General features: G+C 53.1%; 1 protein-coding gene across 1 annotated transcript in view; it reads right to left on the reverse strand.

The window, feature by feature from the left end:
- VPS8 (VPS8 subunit of CORVET complex) overlaps positions 1-15,659 on the reverse strand; it is a 346,107-nt gene that overhangs the window by 288,826 nt on the left and 41,622 nt on the right. The window contains exon 2 of the mRNA XM_078068205.1: positions 9,827-9,881. The gene's annotated coding sequence lies outside the window, so the exon portion shown is untranslated. The remainder of the gene's footprint in view (positions 1-9,826; positions 9,882-15,659) is intronic.

Raw genomic sequence — 15,659 nt, forward strand, 5'->3', positions numbered from 1 at the left:
GGGCCTGGCTGAGAGTACTTTGGGGAGGTGGCAAAAGGGAGATGAGTCACCACCACTCAGCAGGGAAGCTGCTGGTGTCTTGGTCAGGGTCAGGGAAAAGCAGGTGACTCAAGGTGGGACATTCTGGGCACAGAGAAACTATGATCACTCATCCCTCAGATTCCTCCGTCTCTTTGAGTGCACCGACCCAGAGGCCACCCCCAAGTCCATGAAATCTAACGGTGTAGCCAATGTGACTCAGCAACCATGTGACCTAATTTTCCTCATTTGTAAAATGGGTCTGATCATCTCTGAGCTATCTCCCTTACAGGGCTGATGTGAAGAGGGTCCCCTGGGCTGAGGATGCAAGGATGCTTGGGGACTATAACGTGTTGTAACAAAGTAAAGGGCAATTTAAGGGGATTTTTCAAGGCTATGTTATAAGATGATTTGTTGCCTCATGGGGGGATGATGGCTAGAGACTATGAGAGAAGCTGTGGGGATCCCAGAATGTCAGTTCCCTCCAGACCCATAGTTCCAAAGTTGGGTAGAAAGTGTCTCTTGAATATGGGTGTCCAAGAGAATCTCTCTTGGTGTCCTGATAGAAAGCAATTCCACAAAAAAAATCCCCAAAACCCCAAACCACAAGACCAGGACAGTATGGGAGTCACCCCATGGGTTGGATGGACTCTCTGGACAGAGGCATGGGGCTGGCCAGGGACAGTGACACCCACTCACCCAGACCACAAAGGAGCATGACTGGGAGATGGCAGTCTCCATCTAATTAGGGAGAGGTCAGAGCTGAGCTACCAAGAGGCTGCAAGTCCCCTTCCCAGGGGGATCTGCCTCAATGGAGAAAGGGAGGTGTCCCCAGCAGCAAAGTGCCCAGTCCTCCCAGGGCAGCAAGCGTCCAGCAGGAATAAGGGCAAGACCAGAGGCAGGGCCTGCTTGCTGTCTCTGGCTTGGATCCCCTCCTCACAGGTGGGCTGGGGAGGGAGAGGAAATAGGTTAGTGCTCTCCAGGAGAAGTAGCCTAAAAGGAACCTTTTGGGGCTTCCTCATGGGGGGTAGGACAGGGTTCATGGAGTGGTGACCCCCAAAGTCCCCGAAGCAAAGACAAATTTTCCAATGCACAGAGAAAGTTTGGACCATCAGAGACTCTGTCCCTGCCTCTGACTCTGAAGTGTTCCCCAGCCTCAAGTGATTTCCTAACTCATCAGACTGGAGTTTAAGTATTTAGCTCGACAGCTCCTATCCCTCAGACCAGATCCGATCACACTCCCAGACTGCCAGCCTGACCCTCTATGTTAAGGACCCTCCACAGCCATGATCTCCTTCCTTGGTGGGTGGCCATGAGCATGAACTCGGGAATCAGACTGTCTGGGTTCAAATCCCAGGTCTATCGCTAACCAGCTATGGGAACTTAGGCAGCTTACTTAACCTTTCTGGGCCTCCACTAACTCATCGGTATTTGGGGATAATAGTAGAACCCACCTCAAACCCTTGTTTTAAGAATTAAATGCATTAAAGGGCTCAGCACAGGGCTTGTCCCCCAGTAAGCACTCTGCGTTGGCTCCTTTTGAAAATTGCCCCCCATTGCCCTTTCAAGACGGGGCTTCCGATCTAATTTTTGGAAGCCCCTCTTTGCTCTCTGTTCTGTGCCTTCCTCCACAGTGGCACTGTCCCTTGCCATGTTGGTTTCCTCCTGGCTTCGTGGTCACATAGTAGCTTATGTGAGCTCATGGGACAAGCTGGCCCCCATTCATCCTCTTTGGGAACCCTCCGTTCTCCACCTGCCTGAGCTTGAGATCCTTCTCTATGAATCTGAGTACTCCCGAAAGTACTCTCAGCCAGGCCCTCCTCTCATCTTTCAAAACTCTGCTCAAAACTCATGACCTTCATGAAACATGGCACAGTGTTTCAGAGAAGCATAAGCTCTGGGCTCAACAGACCAGTACGGCCTATACCAGCCGTATGACCTTGGGCAAGGCACCTCACCTCTCTTAGTCTCAATTTCCTGATCTGTCAGATGAGGTGGGTGCACCTCCGTCACAGGGTGCAGGAGAGGATAAAGTGAAACAGCAACCCCCCGATGCCTGGTGCAGTGCTGGGGGGCAGTGCTGACATGCAGTGCGTGCCTAATACACGTTTGCCTTCTGTCCTCTCCACCCCGCTCTGAGAGTACCTTCTCTTCTCTGTCCTCCAGCCCTCAGCGATTAGCTCACCCTGTGTCTGTTCTCTAGATCACAGCCTATGGAGGGACTGACACCGATTTCAGCAGTCAAGGGCCTTAAATCTAACTTGGCGAGCATTGACTGAGCCCAGGTTGTGTGCCAGGCACGGTGCTGGGCACCGGGGATTCGGCATGAAGAAGACAGGGTCTCTATCCTCAAGGAGGGTCGGGTCCAGTGGGGGAGACAGACAAGAAGATGTAAGGATTACACCATATGGAAAGTGCCTGTGTGCCCAGGGTGTTGTTATGTAAGAGGGGGACAGCTAAGTTATGCAGCAAAGAAGACTTCCTAGAGGAGGTGGCATCTAAGTCTTGAAGGACAAGTAGGAATTGGCTAAACAAAGGACAGACGGGGGGCGCCTGGGTGGCTCAGTCGTTAAGCGTCTGCCTTCGGCTCAGGTCATGATCCCAGGGTCCTGGGATCGAGCCCCGCATCGGGCTCCTTGCTCCACGGGAAGCCTGCTTCTCCCTCTCCCATTCCCCCTGCTTGTGTTCCCTCTCTCGCTGTGTCTCTCTCTGTCAAATAAATAAATAAAATCTTAAAAAAAAAAAAAGGACAGACGGAAGGTTCGTCCAGATGGAGAGAAACAGCCTGTGCAAAGTCCAGGAGGAGTGAGGCCAGGTAGAGGGTTCAGGGACCTCCAAAGTGTTCTGTAATGCTGGATGCAAATGCATGAGGCTCTGAGCTTCTAGCAAGCTCTTCTCTGTTCTCTTTTTCCCCGCAACATCCTATCTCTGGTCAGACCCTACAGCCCCAGGTCCATCTCCCCCTTTTCCCAGAGGCTTCAACCCTCTTGGGAGTCATGCAACCTAGGCTCTTCCTAAGAGCCTGGGAAGCTGCCAAAGGGAAAAGGGAGTGGGGTCGACCCTTCGTGGGTGCTCAGGCTGAGCTGGAAAGGGATCAAAGTCCCCACCCCCTGCTCCCTACGCAAGGACACTGACAAATGGCCAGGGTTAGCCTTGAGTTGTGGTTAGCCCATGGTAACAGCTGCTAGATAGCAAGAAAGAACCTGCTTCCTTAGTCGAAGCCTCGGCACCCCCAGCCCTCTGCCTCCCCGCTCTGTGTTTGGGCCCTTCAGGCCCCTGCTCCTGACAAATCAGTTCCTGCTCATGTGGTCAAAGTGAATGTCCCCTCACTTGCCTGGGTCTTACTACACAGCCAGCAGGCCACAGAAGCTCCCAGCACACCTCACACCTGCTGAGGGACACGCACTCACAGTTACTGCCCGCACACCCTCACACACGAGCACACATTCCTCTCCTGCACGCAAACTCAGGGAAGCCACACTCACACACAGACTCTCCCAGCACCTACCACGCATCTGCTCATAGACACACACACTCACACTCAAACACGAGAAGGGCACGGCTCGCCTCCCTCCTTGGGGAGGACTAGTCCCTCAAAAGGTTTTGGGCCTCCAGCCCGGGGATGGACTTCATGCCCTGCCCCAGGGAACCCCAGGATCTCTCACTGAGAAGGTACCAAAGGGTTAAGAAAGAACATTTCCAGGGAGTTTGCCTCTTAATCAACACAGTTAATTCTTTTCCTTTTACAAACATAAATTCTTGGCAGTCAGTAACCAAGAAAGAAAGGGGTAAGAAAAAAACCTTAACCCAACATTAGTCAAATCTTTGCCTCTTCCTTTTTTTTTTTTTTTTCAAGTTAAAACCCAGGGGAATTCAAAGCAATGAGAGAAATCCCAGCCCAGATGGAATGTTTTTGCTAATATACGTCTGCAAGTTATTTAAATGTATGTTTAAGTGTGCATGCGTAGGGGGGCGGGGAGGGACTATGCGAGCTAGTATGGCTGGGGGGGCAGTCTATGCATGAGCACGTGAGCAGGGCAGCAAGCAGCAGAGCAGGGCAGTCTCCAGAGTCTCTGCCTGAACCTGGCTGTCCCCCGGTCCCAGGAGCACCTGTCTAGACCTGAAGCAGGACAAGACCATTGCCCAGGACTGTCCTTGTCCTTCCACCTAGGGTCTCCTGGGACAGTAGCCCCCGGATGGCCTGGGGGACACATTCTGCTCGTAATAACCCACCCACCATACCCTTTCTTGCCCTCTTAGCCAGAAGAGCTGGGGCTGGAGTTTCTAGTCCTGGAGGAAAGGGACATTTGAGAGGACCAGGCACCCACCGCAGAGTTGCCCCCACAATGGCCCTGCTTGGAATGGAAATTGGACTTGGGCTCCATTCCTGGCCTCTTGCTACCCCCTCTCCGAGCTCGTTCATGATCTTCGGAACCCCAGAGTAGTCCCCATCTACTCTGACCCTCACCCCCTCGGAATCCCACCTGGACGACAGGCCTGACTCTCACTCGGACACTCCACCCCAGCAAGGCTCCCCACCTCCTCCCCAAAAGCCCTCCTAGCTGGGTTCAGGGTGTGGGGCGGGGGGCTTTGAGACCACCCCCTCCGCCCCCACCTGCCCCAGGCTCCCTCTCTTCTACTCCCCTCTGAGCCGACTTTAATTCTGTTCATCTTTTTTCTGAAATTGCTCCTCTGGCCCCCTAATCAGCTGTGTGGGTTCCAACTTCCTGATTTCCAGGGGAAGATTAAGCAGCTTTCTCCATCTAAAGGCTCTTTGGATGCCTGGGCCACCCCACATCCTGGCTAGACCCCCTCAGCGAGGGGCCTGCTCTCACTCTTCTGAGCCCCAGCCCACCCTGAGTCCTGGGCCTTCTACAAGGAACTTCCCATGCCCCTACCCTGCCCTGGCCCCCCAGAGACTCCAGCCCTCCCATCATTCCCCCTCTATGCAGAGGCCTCTCAGCTCCTCCTGCCTGGGCCTAAGGCCTGCAGCCCACCACCTCCTCTCACCAGCTCTTGGGAAAGGAGTGGGGTTGGGGTGGGGGTGGGGGGCGGGACAGTGCTCAGAGGCTGGAATCTGCAGAAAGAAACCTCACTTCGGTAGCCCCCTCCTCCACCAGTTTCTCCTCTGGCTTCTCTGCTCTTCCCACCCACTCTTGACCTCAGAGGCCCTTTCTCTGAGAATGTGGCCATCCACGGTCTCCCTTGGCTGATGAGGGGACAAGACGTACCAGCTTTCAACTCTGCAAATGCGTCACCTACTCTGCTCATCTTCTGGAGCCACCTCAGGATCTGGTGCTCAGCTGAGCCCTGGCAAAATGGAGTCAGGGTCACAGACTGAGTGAGAAGGGGGTCATTGGGAGGGGAGAGAGAGAGTCCAGTGGAAAGTAGAAATGAGTTTTGGATTATGTGTCATTTGAGCTTCTCTGATATGTAACTAGGGGATAGTGTAGCTTAGGTCTGACTTTTGACATGCAAGAAATAGTTGCCCAGAAGGGAATCTCTGAGACAGAAAGAGGAAAAGAAGATATTCTGTGGAAAGTGTCCAAGAATGCCACCTTGTCAGGGCTGTCTATACCTTCCCTCCGAAACGAGTGGGGTCCTGGGACTTCCACCCATGGACACTGGCTCCCTAAGGCCTGAAGATGCCAGGAGGACTCTTCCGTCAGTCTTCAGAGAGTGCATGAATCCCTTGACACTATGCAAAATCTTGGGAATATGGACATTATTGTAAGAAGCACCTCCAGGGATGTCTGGGTGGCTCAGTTGGTTAAGCGTCTGCCTTCGGCTTGGGTCATGATCCCGGGGTCCCGGGATAGAGCTCTGCATCTGGGCTCCCTGCTCAGCGGGGAGTCTGCTTCTCCCTCTCCCGCTCCCCATGCTTGTGTTCCCTCTCTCGCTGTGTCTCTCTCTATCAAATAACATAAAATCTTTAAAAAACCCCCAAAAACAAAAAAAAAAACCCTCCATGGCTTTAATAAGATTCTCAAAACGATCTCTCACCCCACGAGGTGAAAAACCAACGAACTAGAGATTAACATGAAGGTGACACTTGACGCTGGCTAGGGTGACCCAAAGGACTGGGCCAGAGTGGAGCTGGATGTTCCGTGGCTGAACCAGGTGGACTGGATCAGGCTCAGGCAGTGAGTCCGAGGAGCTGACCTTCACTTCTGTGTGAATGTGGAGGGATGGGGGATGGAGGGGTTCCCAGAGATGCGCTGGGTGCTGGGAGACCCCATCTGAAAGCTGATCTCTGCAGGTGAAATCCAGGGGTGCACGTGACACACTTTTACTGGGCTGAGCTGTCTGTTGGCTTTGCTGTGGGACCAGCAAGTACAGCTGGTACTAAGCTGAGCCTTATGTCTTCCTGGGGCTTCGGTGAGAAGTGCACCCAGAACTTTCACAACACGCACAAAGTTCATCTGTCTCCAAGTAAAAGTAGCGTCCACTCTTCAGGGGGCTGTGAGCGTGTCCAGCACTGACGTGGGCGAGTCAGAGGAATTACAGAAAAAGAGGGGAAGATCACCAATGCCAGGGGGACAATTTGGAGGAAAGACAGCTGCTTAGCAAAATCCCCCTCGCCTACCTCTGCACCGACCAAGCTGTTGGACCTTTCTGGGTCAGAGTTCCCTCTCCCGGGAAAAGACGATGTGGGGCTGCTGGGTCCCTGAGGACACCTTCAGGGCTGCCCTCTTGGAAACTGAAGACGTACCCCCTCCTGTCTCCATCCTGGAGATCTTGGGTGGGGCAAGTGGAGATTATTCAGGAGCCACAGGGCGCTTTCCCAGCCTTCTCCACTGTGCTTCAAGACCACCCACCCAGGGCCTACACACAGCCCTTGGTTGCCACACAGCCAATTTCCCGCCAAACAGGCTGCGGGAACAAGACGGTCTCCTCTTTCCTTTTTGACTTGTCCACTTGCTCACTTGCTTTCATGCTCAGATGGAGCGCATTCAAAGGACAGAGCCGGGGAGCCTGGCCCAGACAGGCACGGAGGGAGCATTCTGGCACCGGGGGGTGCTGGGGGCTACATAGGGTGGCTGGGAGGTGGTGGGGGGTGCGAACTCTCCTCCAGGCCCTCTGAGAAGGAGAGAACCTTCCTCTGTTCTAGGACTGCACACTGCTGTCCGAGATAACCTCCCAGACTCGCTTCTAGAGCCTGACACGGCTCTCGAGTGCGTTCTCCTGGCCCATGTGTGCCCGTGTGGTTTATATCCGTCTGTGTCTATAGCTCCATGCGTATAAATAGAGATGGACGGATGCAAATCAAGGGCTTACGAGGTGGCAGCGACGCTTTCTGCCTGCTTCTAAGAGGGCGGCTCCCATGTCTCTCCCTGCAGGTCTCTCCTGCCCCTTCCGCCCGGGACTCCTTTCCCCAGCTCCCCACATCAAGCCGTCATGGCCACGTCACCATCTCCTCCCTGGCTTCTCCTCCCCCCAGCCAGGCTGCTGCTATCTCCTCACTTCTTCCTCCACAGCAACTCCGAAATCTGTTCCTTTCTTGGCGTCCGCCCCCCCATTAGCATCCCCCTCCTCGTGTCCCACCTCTTCTGTCTCTTGCCTCTGCTTCTCTTGGCTTTTCACCCTCTCCGACCCCGTGCTTTCTCTGTGCGCTCTTTGTCCATCTGTCTGTCCCTCTCTGTGCTTGCTTTAGGCGCAGCTCTGTCTCTGGGCCCCTCCAAATCCCTGTCTGCCTCTCTCTGTTTCCTGTGCTCATCCCTCCATCTCCCGTCTCTTAACGAGGAGCTCAGCCAGGAACTCCTCAGGGAAGCGGGGTTTCTAGCCTCCTCCTTCTAACCTCGCTGTCAAGCTGCCTCCTCATCTGGCCGGGGCTGTGAGCAGAACAGGGGCTGCACGGTGGGGGGATGGACCTCCTCGGCCCGTGCGAACCAGTGGGCCATGGGAAGAACAGCCGGGCTGGAACCAGTGATGCGGGCAGGCCTGCCTGTTACTAAAACAAGTGGCAGCCCTGGCTCATTTGCATGACGGGTCTCTTTTACATAAATCTGTACGTCAAGCTGGAGGCCCTGGAGCCAGGTAATGCAAAATGATGCAAAATAAATTAATCAGTGTGCCCTGCTGCAGGTGTAAGCCAGCCCTGTCTTCCAACTGCCAGAGCAAATCCCGCTGGGCTGGTTTCCTTACGGGGTAGTGGGGTGGAGAGCAGGGCACCGGCAGGATGCTGGCCTACGGTGGGCAGGCAGGGGTCCCCCGGGCTGTGGAGGGCCCAAGGGGCAGCCTGCTGTCCAGCCTGGCTCCAGAGTGGCCCCGAGAGACTCTGATGGCTAGAGAGGGTGGTGAAGCCAGCCAGCGTGGACCACAGCCTCATCATCCAGGCCCTGGATACACAGACTCCAGAGCTGGGGGAAGGGTGGATATAGGGTTTACCTCATCCAGGGGGGAAAATGGAGGTGCAGGGAGCAGGGGAGGAAGTTTTCCACGGTTACGCAGCTCCTTATGATAGGGTCCAGAAGCCTGCACTTCAAGCTCTCAGCAAGTAGCCTCCCTGCTCCTTAGCACTGGCTAGAAGTGGGTGAATTTCATCACTTCATTTGAGGGCCTCCAGGGACTTTGAGGGATCAGGGATGACCATCTGACCTTCTCCACCCAGGCCTTTGGGGGCACTGCCCGGCTCTACCCACCTTGGGGGGCCCTTCAGGCTTCCCTGACCCAGACACGGAGCTCTGCTCCCCTTTAGGAAGAGGCAGCATGTGACAGAGGTGGTGGCCGTTCTCCCTCTATGTTCTCCAGCCTCTGGGAAGTGTGACTTCTTGGTTCCCCTCTGGATTGGGAAATAGTTCCCGAAGCTCCATGGCTTCTGAGAGTCCCCTTCATACAAAAGGGGGATGAAGGGCAGAGTCATGAGCACCAGAGTCGGCCCCACTCCCGGCTCCATTTCTCCCCTGAAGGCAAAGGCGAACTAGCCTTGGGAGCCCAAACACTCCCAAAGACCCCACACCCTCTGCAGACACAACCCACAGTTGCGTTACAGAAGATCCACAGCAAGTGGCATTTGTACCCACGATGACTGCTTGAGTTCTCCTCTGCCGCAGAAAGCTGGCCAGGAGGCCTCCATCCTGCCATCGGCGAGTGCAGACCAACGGCAGGGGCCAGGACATCCAGTAGTTAAAAGCCAGAGCTTTGGAATGAGCTGCATCTCTGCCTGTGTCCTGCTGCTACAATTACCAGCCGTGTGACCCAGGGCAAGGCACCTGGCCTCTCGGAGCCTAGTTTTCTCATCTGTAACATATGGGTGGTATGACTTCCTACCTCTTCGGGTTATTATGAGGATTAAATCAGACAAAGCAAGCAGAGCACCCCACACGGCACCTGGCACAGGGGAAGCATCTCTCTGTAGATGGTAGCCGTTAGTACCACTCTCACAAATACGGCTATGACCACCAGTCCAGCCTGGGGCAGACGAAGAGGGGTGGGAAGCAGAAATAAGTCCACCTGGAGCCTTTCTCCCACTGCCCTTCCTCCTGGGCTCCCCCCCATCTGCTTTCTCTGGGCCCCCACTTCAATCTAGTCTGCACATTTGCACCAGTTTCTAAGACACAAATGTCATGCCACTTCCTGGCTTTAAACCCTTCCTGACTCCCTACCGCTGTTAGGATAAAGCCCAAGCTCCCTGACACGGTTTTACAAGACTCCTGCTTCTCTCTCGAGGCTTGCCTCTCACCCTCTTGTAACCCAAGCTTCAGGCCCGTGGTTACACACACACACACACACACACACACACACACACACACACATTTGTGTTCACCTTCAGGCCTCTGCACGGCCGGTCCTGACCCCAGCCACTCACCTCTTCTCCTCTTAGCTTAGAAGTTGCTTCCTCTCGAACACTCCCACTCTCGTGGCTGAGGATGCAAAGAAAAGAGTGTTAAGGGGCTCCTGATTCCCAAAGAATTCGCCTGAGAGGTCCAAACAGTAGGGTTGTCCGAGATCATCTAGTCTGACTTTGTCTTTGGCAGAGAAGAAACCTGGAATCCCAAGGGAGGGGGCTTCCTCCGGGTCCACACCCCCCCCCCCGCCCTTCTCCACACTAGGACAAATCAGTGACCCCTCCAATCAGTGACTCCTACTCTGACACCAAGGGCCTCTCATGCTAATTCATTTGCATTTAATCATTTAATCACTTCTCCCAGGGAGAATGAATAAACAGAAAAGACTTGGGGACCCAAAAGAATGAATTCCAAGCCCTGGGAGAGACCAGGAAGGATTACATATTTGGGGCCCAGAGCTATTTAATAGCAACCTGGAGCATTGTCATAGGGGGGCCGTCTCCTTCTACCTTTCCATGTGATTCTGGTCTGTCTCATCTGCAAGTGAGCAGGGTCTGCGACCAGGTGAGAACCAGTCAAGGCCACCAGGGCAGCAGCAGCGTGGAAAGCACACAGGATCTAGACTCACAAGACTTGAGTTCAAGTCCCACCTGCGAGCCGGGCCAATGGGCAAATCACTTAACCCCTGCACCTCAGTCTCCTCAACTGTAAAATGGGGTCATAATAGCTCTCACCAGGCTGTCAGGAGGCTCAGGGGAGGGAGGTGAAAATGCCTCCCCAACAGTTTGACATTCAACGGGCTTTCTTAATGAGACGGGACGAGCCCAGGAGGTTTCTGATCAGGAACCAGGCTTTGATGCCCATGGTACATTGCTAACTCACCCTCTGCTCCTGTTCACAGTCTGTGCCTAATCTGTTAGGGACTGAAAGGTGTTGGGCTTATAAATATTTGTTCCTTATGGCCAGACTTTCCCGGTTTTATCAGCCTGGCTGATAAGATAATCCTGCCCTGTGGGGTGAGCCCTGGCACCTGGCGTTCTGCATTGCAGGTGACCTCCCAGACCTAACTTTTTAATACCTAGCAAGTCACTACATGGGCTCTCAAATTACAGGCTGGGGCGGGGGGAGGGGCTGTCTAAGGGGGCCTCTGAAATTAATTCTCTTTGTTTCTGAATCTGATGTCTAGAGTTGACCAGAGACTCCAAGTTAACGCCTCTCATGCCAGATGGCGACTGGGTCTCCACTGGCTCCACAAGGCTCAGAACCAAAACGGTGTTGAAAAGACTTGAAGTGAGCACCCTTCGCCTTTAATTCAGCGCGAAATCTCCGTATCTGTTTCAGCCTTTGAAAAGTGAAACCCAGGAAGGCAGCTTCCCCAGGCAGAGAGGAGAGGTGTGCAGAATTAATATTCCATCTCGATTTTTCCTGTGTAATTTAATAAGTTGACTAAGCTTATCAGGGGGACCTGGGCTGCATTCAGCCACTGGGCGAGCCAGACTCCTGCCGCCTCACTTTCCCAGCCAACAAAGCTCACATTAGAGCGGTTGACCGGTCAGGCGAGGTGAGGCAGGGTTAAGGTGAAGAACTGGGACCCGGCTCACCTTGCTCGGTCACATGTTACCATTTGGCAACACGTCCCTCCTCCCTCAAACAGGCTAGCTGGATCCTCGCAGATCCTGAACCTCGCAGATCCTGAACCACACCTACCCTCCCAGGCTCTGAGCCTTGGGTCTCAGATGGGCCCACTGCCTTCCACCTCACCCAGCCTCAGGTGGGATGGACCTGTGCAAGGTATCGACTGGCTAGGTATTAAAAAACAAACAAAAAAAGAACCCCAGACCTCCAGCGGGCCCTCCTCCCCATCTTCCCTCCCACCCCCTTTCTCTCCCTCTTCTGCTGGCCTGGAGGGCAACCCCAGAGCTGTTTCTCTCTGGAGCTTCTCTCTCCCTCAAGGAATCTGATTCACAAAAGCAAAATTCTCACGGAAAACTCCAGAATCCCTAGAAAGAAACCCTTGGAACCCAGCGTAGGAAACATTATTTGGGTGTCCACCTCTTTTGGAACATCTACTGAGCTTCTGCTTACCTCCGCAAGAGGTACCTGGGAGGGGGGAGGGTACCAATATAGAATTTTTTTCCCCCGTAATAACAGAACACTAGAGCAGAGCGAGAAGCGATTTCAGAGATCAGCTAATCCAACCCCTCTTTTTTTACAGAAGGCGAGTCTGAGGTTCGAGGAGGAAAACTGGTCTGTCCAATGAGATCTAACAACTAAGGCAGGGCCCATGGGCTTTCGCTCAGGACTCCCTACTAGGTGCATCTATCGCGTTCCAGTGGTTCAAAGCAGGGGCTCTGGACTCAGATGGACCTGAGTTCAAATTTTGGCTCTACTGTGAGATTCAGCAAGTATTTACCGCTTCTTTTTGCCTCCGTTTCATCATTTATAGAAGGGGGATGGTAGTAACCACCTTGCAGGGTCGATAAATGCGATGATGTCTGTTAGTGCCTGCCATGTATTACATTAGCACCTAAGCTCCCTGAAGGCAAGGGCTGGATTTCACTTATTGCTGTAACCTCAGAGCCTAGAACATGCCCGGCGCAGAGCAGCAGCCCATAAATACGTATGGAGTGGACGAATGCAGCATATGCTTCTCACATTATTGCCCAGAGTATTTTCTGGTTCAGCTTCCATCCCTTTTTCTTTTCTTATCCTGGGCGCCTTTCTCTGCTTCCTCCTTGTAGCAGTGTGCTCAGGGGCACACCTGCACCCCCCCCACACACCCCTGCGTCCCTCCGCCTCCCCACCCCTCCCTACACCGCTCTACTGCTGTCTCTGCTGTGTCTCTTCTCACCTGCAGGGGGAGAAGGGGAACCGTGAGGCTGAATCCAGCCCTTGCTTTCCTACCCAACCCCCATCCCATTCAGTGATCACATTGCTGTCCCTTTATATACCTGAAATACCGGCCCCCTTCCGTAACATACTTTGTGTGGCCTAACAAGCCAGGGGTGGTTAAAAAAAAAAAATTCACCACTATTTTTTTCCTTTCCAAGGAGGGCTGTCACTTATTTTTTGTGTCGTCTGATTCAAAACTGACTGATGCAATCCTCTTCTGCTCTGACAAATAGGGACCCTCAGCAAAGAAGGAAACAGAGCCAGAGCGGGAAGGGAACGGGTCAGAGGCTTTCTGGAGACTTCTGGGGCTCCCGTTGGAGCACAGGTAGCTGGACAGTTCTCATCTATGTTCAGACCTCGAGTTTCAGGAAAACACAAAGACTCAGAGACGCGCCTTCATTTGAGTCACTTGGGTGGAGTTGGTGTTTTTATCTGTGTTATCTTCCCGTTTCTCTCTGCTTCCGAGCTGGAGTGAGCCGAGAGTGGGAATGCCCACTTGCTCCTACCGCTGGGGTCTAGGACGCTGAGGCAAAATACAGAGAGAAGCCTACAGTTCTTCTCAAATCCGATTCTGCCCCCTCTCCCCCCACCCCTGCCTTTAGGAATTTAATTCATTTTAAATTAGTGATCATCTTGAGGAGGAAAGTGTAGGAAATTGATAGACTAGATTATAATACAATGTAAATAACTCAACCCTGCAAATTAACATAGGCCCACAAGCCTGGACCTGAAAGAAGAAGACCACAGGCAAGTAAGAATGTGCCTAATAATAGCAAATAATCATAATGACAAATAAGGCCTCTGGTCTGACAGAGACCAGACCGGTGTGACAGAAAGGCACGTTGTAAAGTGAAATACTCCATCCAGGCAAACTGTAGGGTTTTTTTTTCGTTTGTGGGCCCCCTCCATGTGTATGACCAAAGGACACATGCCATTTACTTTCATCCTCTTTTTAATGACTTAACTGAACAAAGGTCTCAGTTTACTAAGTTAATGGAAATGTTGGCTCTGTGCAGATAAGTAGTCTCCATCCTTTTGAGGCTGGCCTCCCTGTTTGTCTGAGCTCAGATCTTATTGGGCACAGTGCCTGATGCCAGGAAGTGTCCCCCCCAGCCACACCCCCACTCAACCCCCACCCCCAGCCCTGCCATCCCCCGGGGCCAAGCAGAGAGGCCAGGCCGGGTGGTCCACCTAGTGGGGCTCCAGTGAGCTGAGGCAGGAACTTCTCTTACCACAATTATGAGCCCTTTGAGAGGAAGGGATGTACCTACCCAGTTGAGAATGGATCAAGCACGTCAAGTTCAGCAAACTGACCAAGAGGTCTATTATGGACTAAATTCAGGGTGCCTGGGTGGCTCAGTTGGTGAGGCATCTGCCTTCGGCTCAGGTCATGATCCCAGGGTCCTGGGATCAAGCCCCGCGTTGGGTTCCCTGCTCAGTGGAGAGTCTGCCTCTCCCTCCCCCTCTGCCCTTCTCCACACCCCGCCCCACCCCCGCTCATGCTCTCTCTCTCTTTCTCTCTCTTTCTCTCAAATAAAGAAATAAAATCTATTATGGACTAAATTCTATGTGCGCCCCACCCCCCATTCATAGGTTGAAATCTAATCCCCAGTGTGATGGTATCAGGAGGTGGGGCCTTTGGAAGATGACTGGGTCATGAGGATGGAGCCCTCGTGAATGGGATTAGTGCCCTTAGAAAAGGGGCCCTGGAGAGCTCTCTTGCCCCCTTCTACCATATGAAGTCACAGAGAGAAGACAGCCATCTTGGACGAGGAAACAAGATCTCACCAGACACGGAATCAGCTGGGGCTTTGATTTTGGATTTCCCAGCCTCCAGAACTATGAGAAATCACTGTTGCTTAAGCCACCCAGTTTATGGTATTTTTGTTATAGCAGCTCAAACAGACTAAGACAGAGTCTCAGTGCATTATGGGAGCAAGAAAGAGTCTGAGCTGGGTATGAGGGCTGGAGTGTATAACAGGGAGTCACAGAGCTAGGGAGGTTCTCCCCTAGCCTGGGCCTTGACCCCAAGAAGCTTGCCTCTGCCTGGGCCACAGGAGCCCCATAAAAGCCCTGCCCACTCATCAGTTCTTCAGTGTCCGCAGCTCTGTTCTGCCCCAGCCATTGGCTCCCACTTGGTCCCATGCTCTCTCCCAGTTCAGCCTTCTAGCCTTGTCCTACCTGGACTTGGCAGCCTGGCTCCACTTCTGCTTCATGACTGTCTTGGAAATCCCATAACCTCAGCCACCAACAATCATCCCCTAAGCACCAAAATCTACCACAGTCCCTATATCCAACTTAGGTGCCTGGGACACCACAGTGTGCCAGACTCCTGGTGGGGGTGGGGAGGGGGCCTGTGGGGAAGAAAGGGTGGGAGTTAGAGAATAAAAAGACTGGGTCAAAATGGGCAAGGAGGAGAACAGTTTGGGTGACAATTAGGAAGAGAGTTAAAAATATACTCCTGCGGTGCGTGGTGTGAGTGGGCTGGGTTCTTTAAAGGGCTCCTGGCAGCGAGATTGAAACATTAAATTGATTTCCAACACCCTTTGGCATAAGCAGAGAGCCCCCGCTGTGAACCCCAATGATGTGGCCTCAGTCTGATTCTTTTGGCTTTTAGGTGTGACCTCTAAGGAATGACAGAAGGGAATGGTTTTTTGAGCTGAGAAAAATGTATTCAAAGTCCATGCAGCATTGCTAAAGCTCTTTTTTTGTTAGCTCTGTCTCTGCTCCAAGAAGGTCTTCTTTTTTACTTCTGGAGGTCTTAACACTCACAGCAATCACCTGGCTTTTTCTGGTCTGGGAGTTGTGTCCGTCTCCTTACAAAGGGCCTTGCTTCCACTTCATACACCCTCCATTTCAACTCTCAGTCCTTGTCAGCAGAGGATAGACATGTAGGAAACAATCAGATCTATGAACCAAGCTATCAATATTTGCCTTCCTGCCTCGTCATGGCTCACAGGC

Source organism: Halichoerus grypus, chromosome 1, assembly GCF_964656455.1.
Source record: "Halichoerus grypus chromosome 1, mHalGry1.hap1.1, whole genome shotgun sequence".
NCBI lineage: Eukaryota > Metazoa > Chordata > Mammalia > Carnivora > Phocidae > Halichoerus > Halichoerus grypus.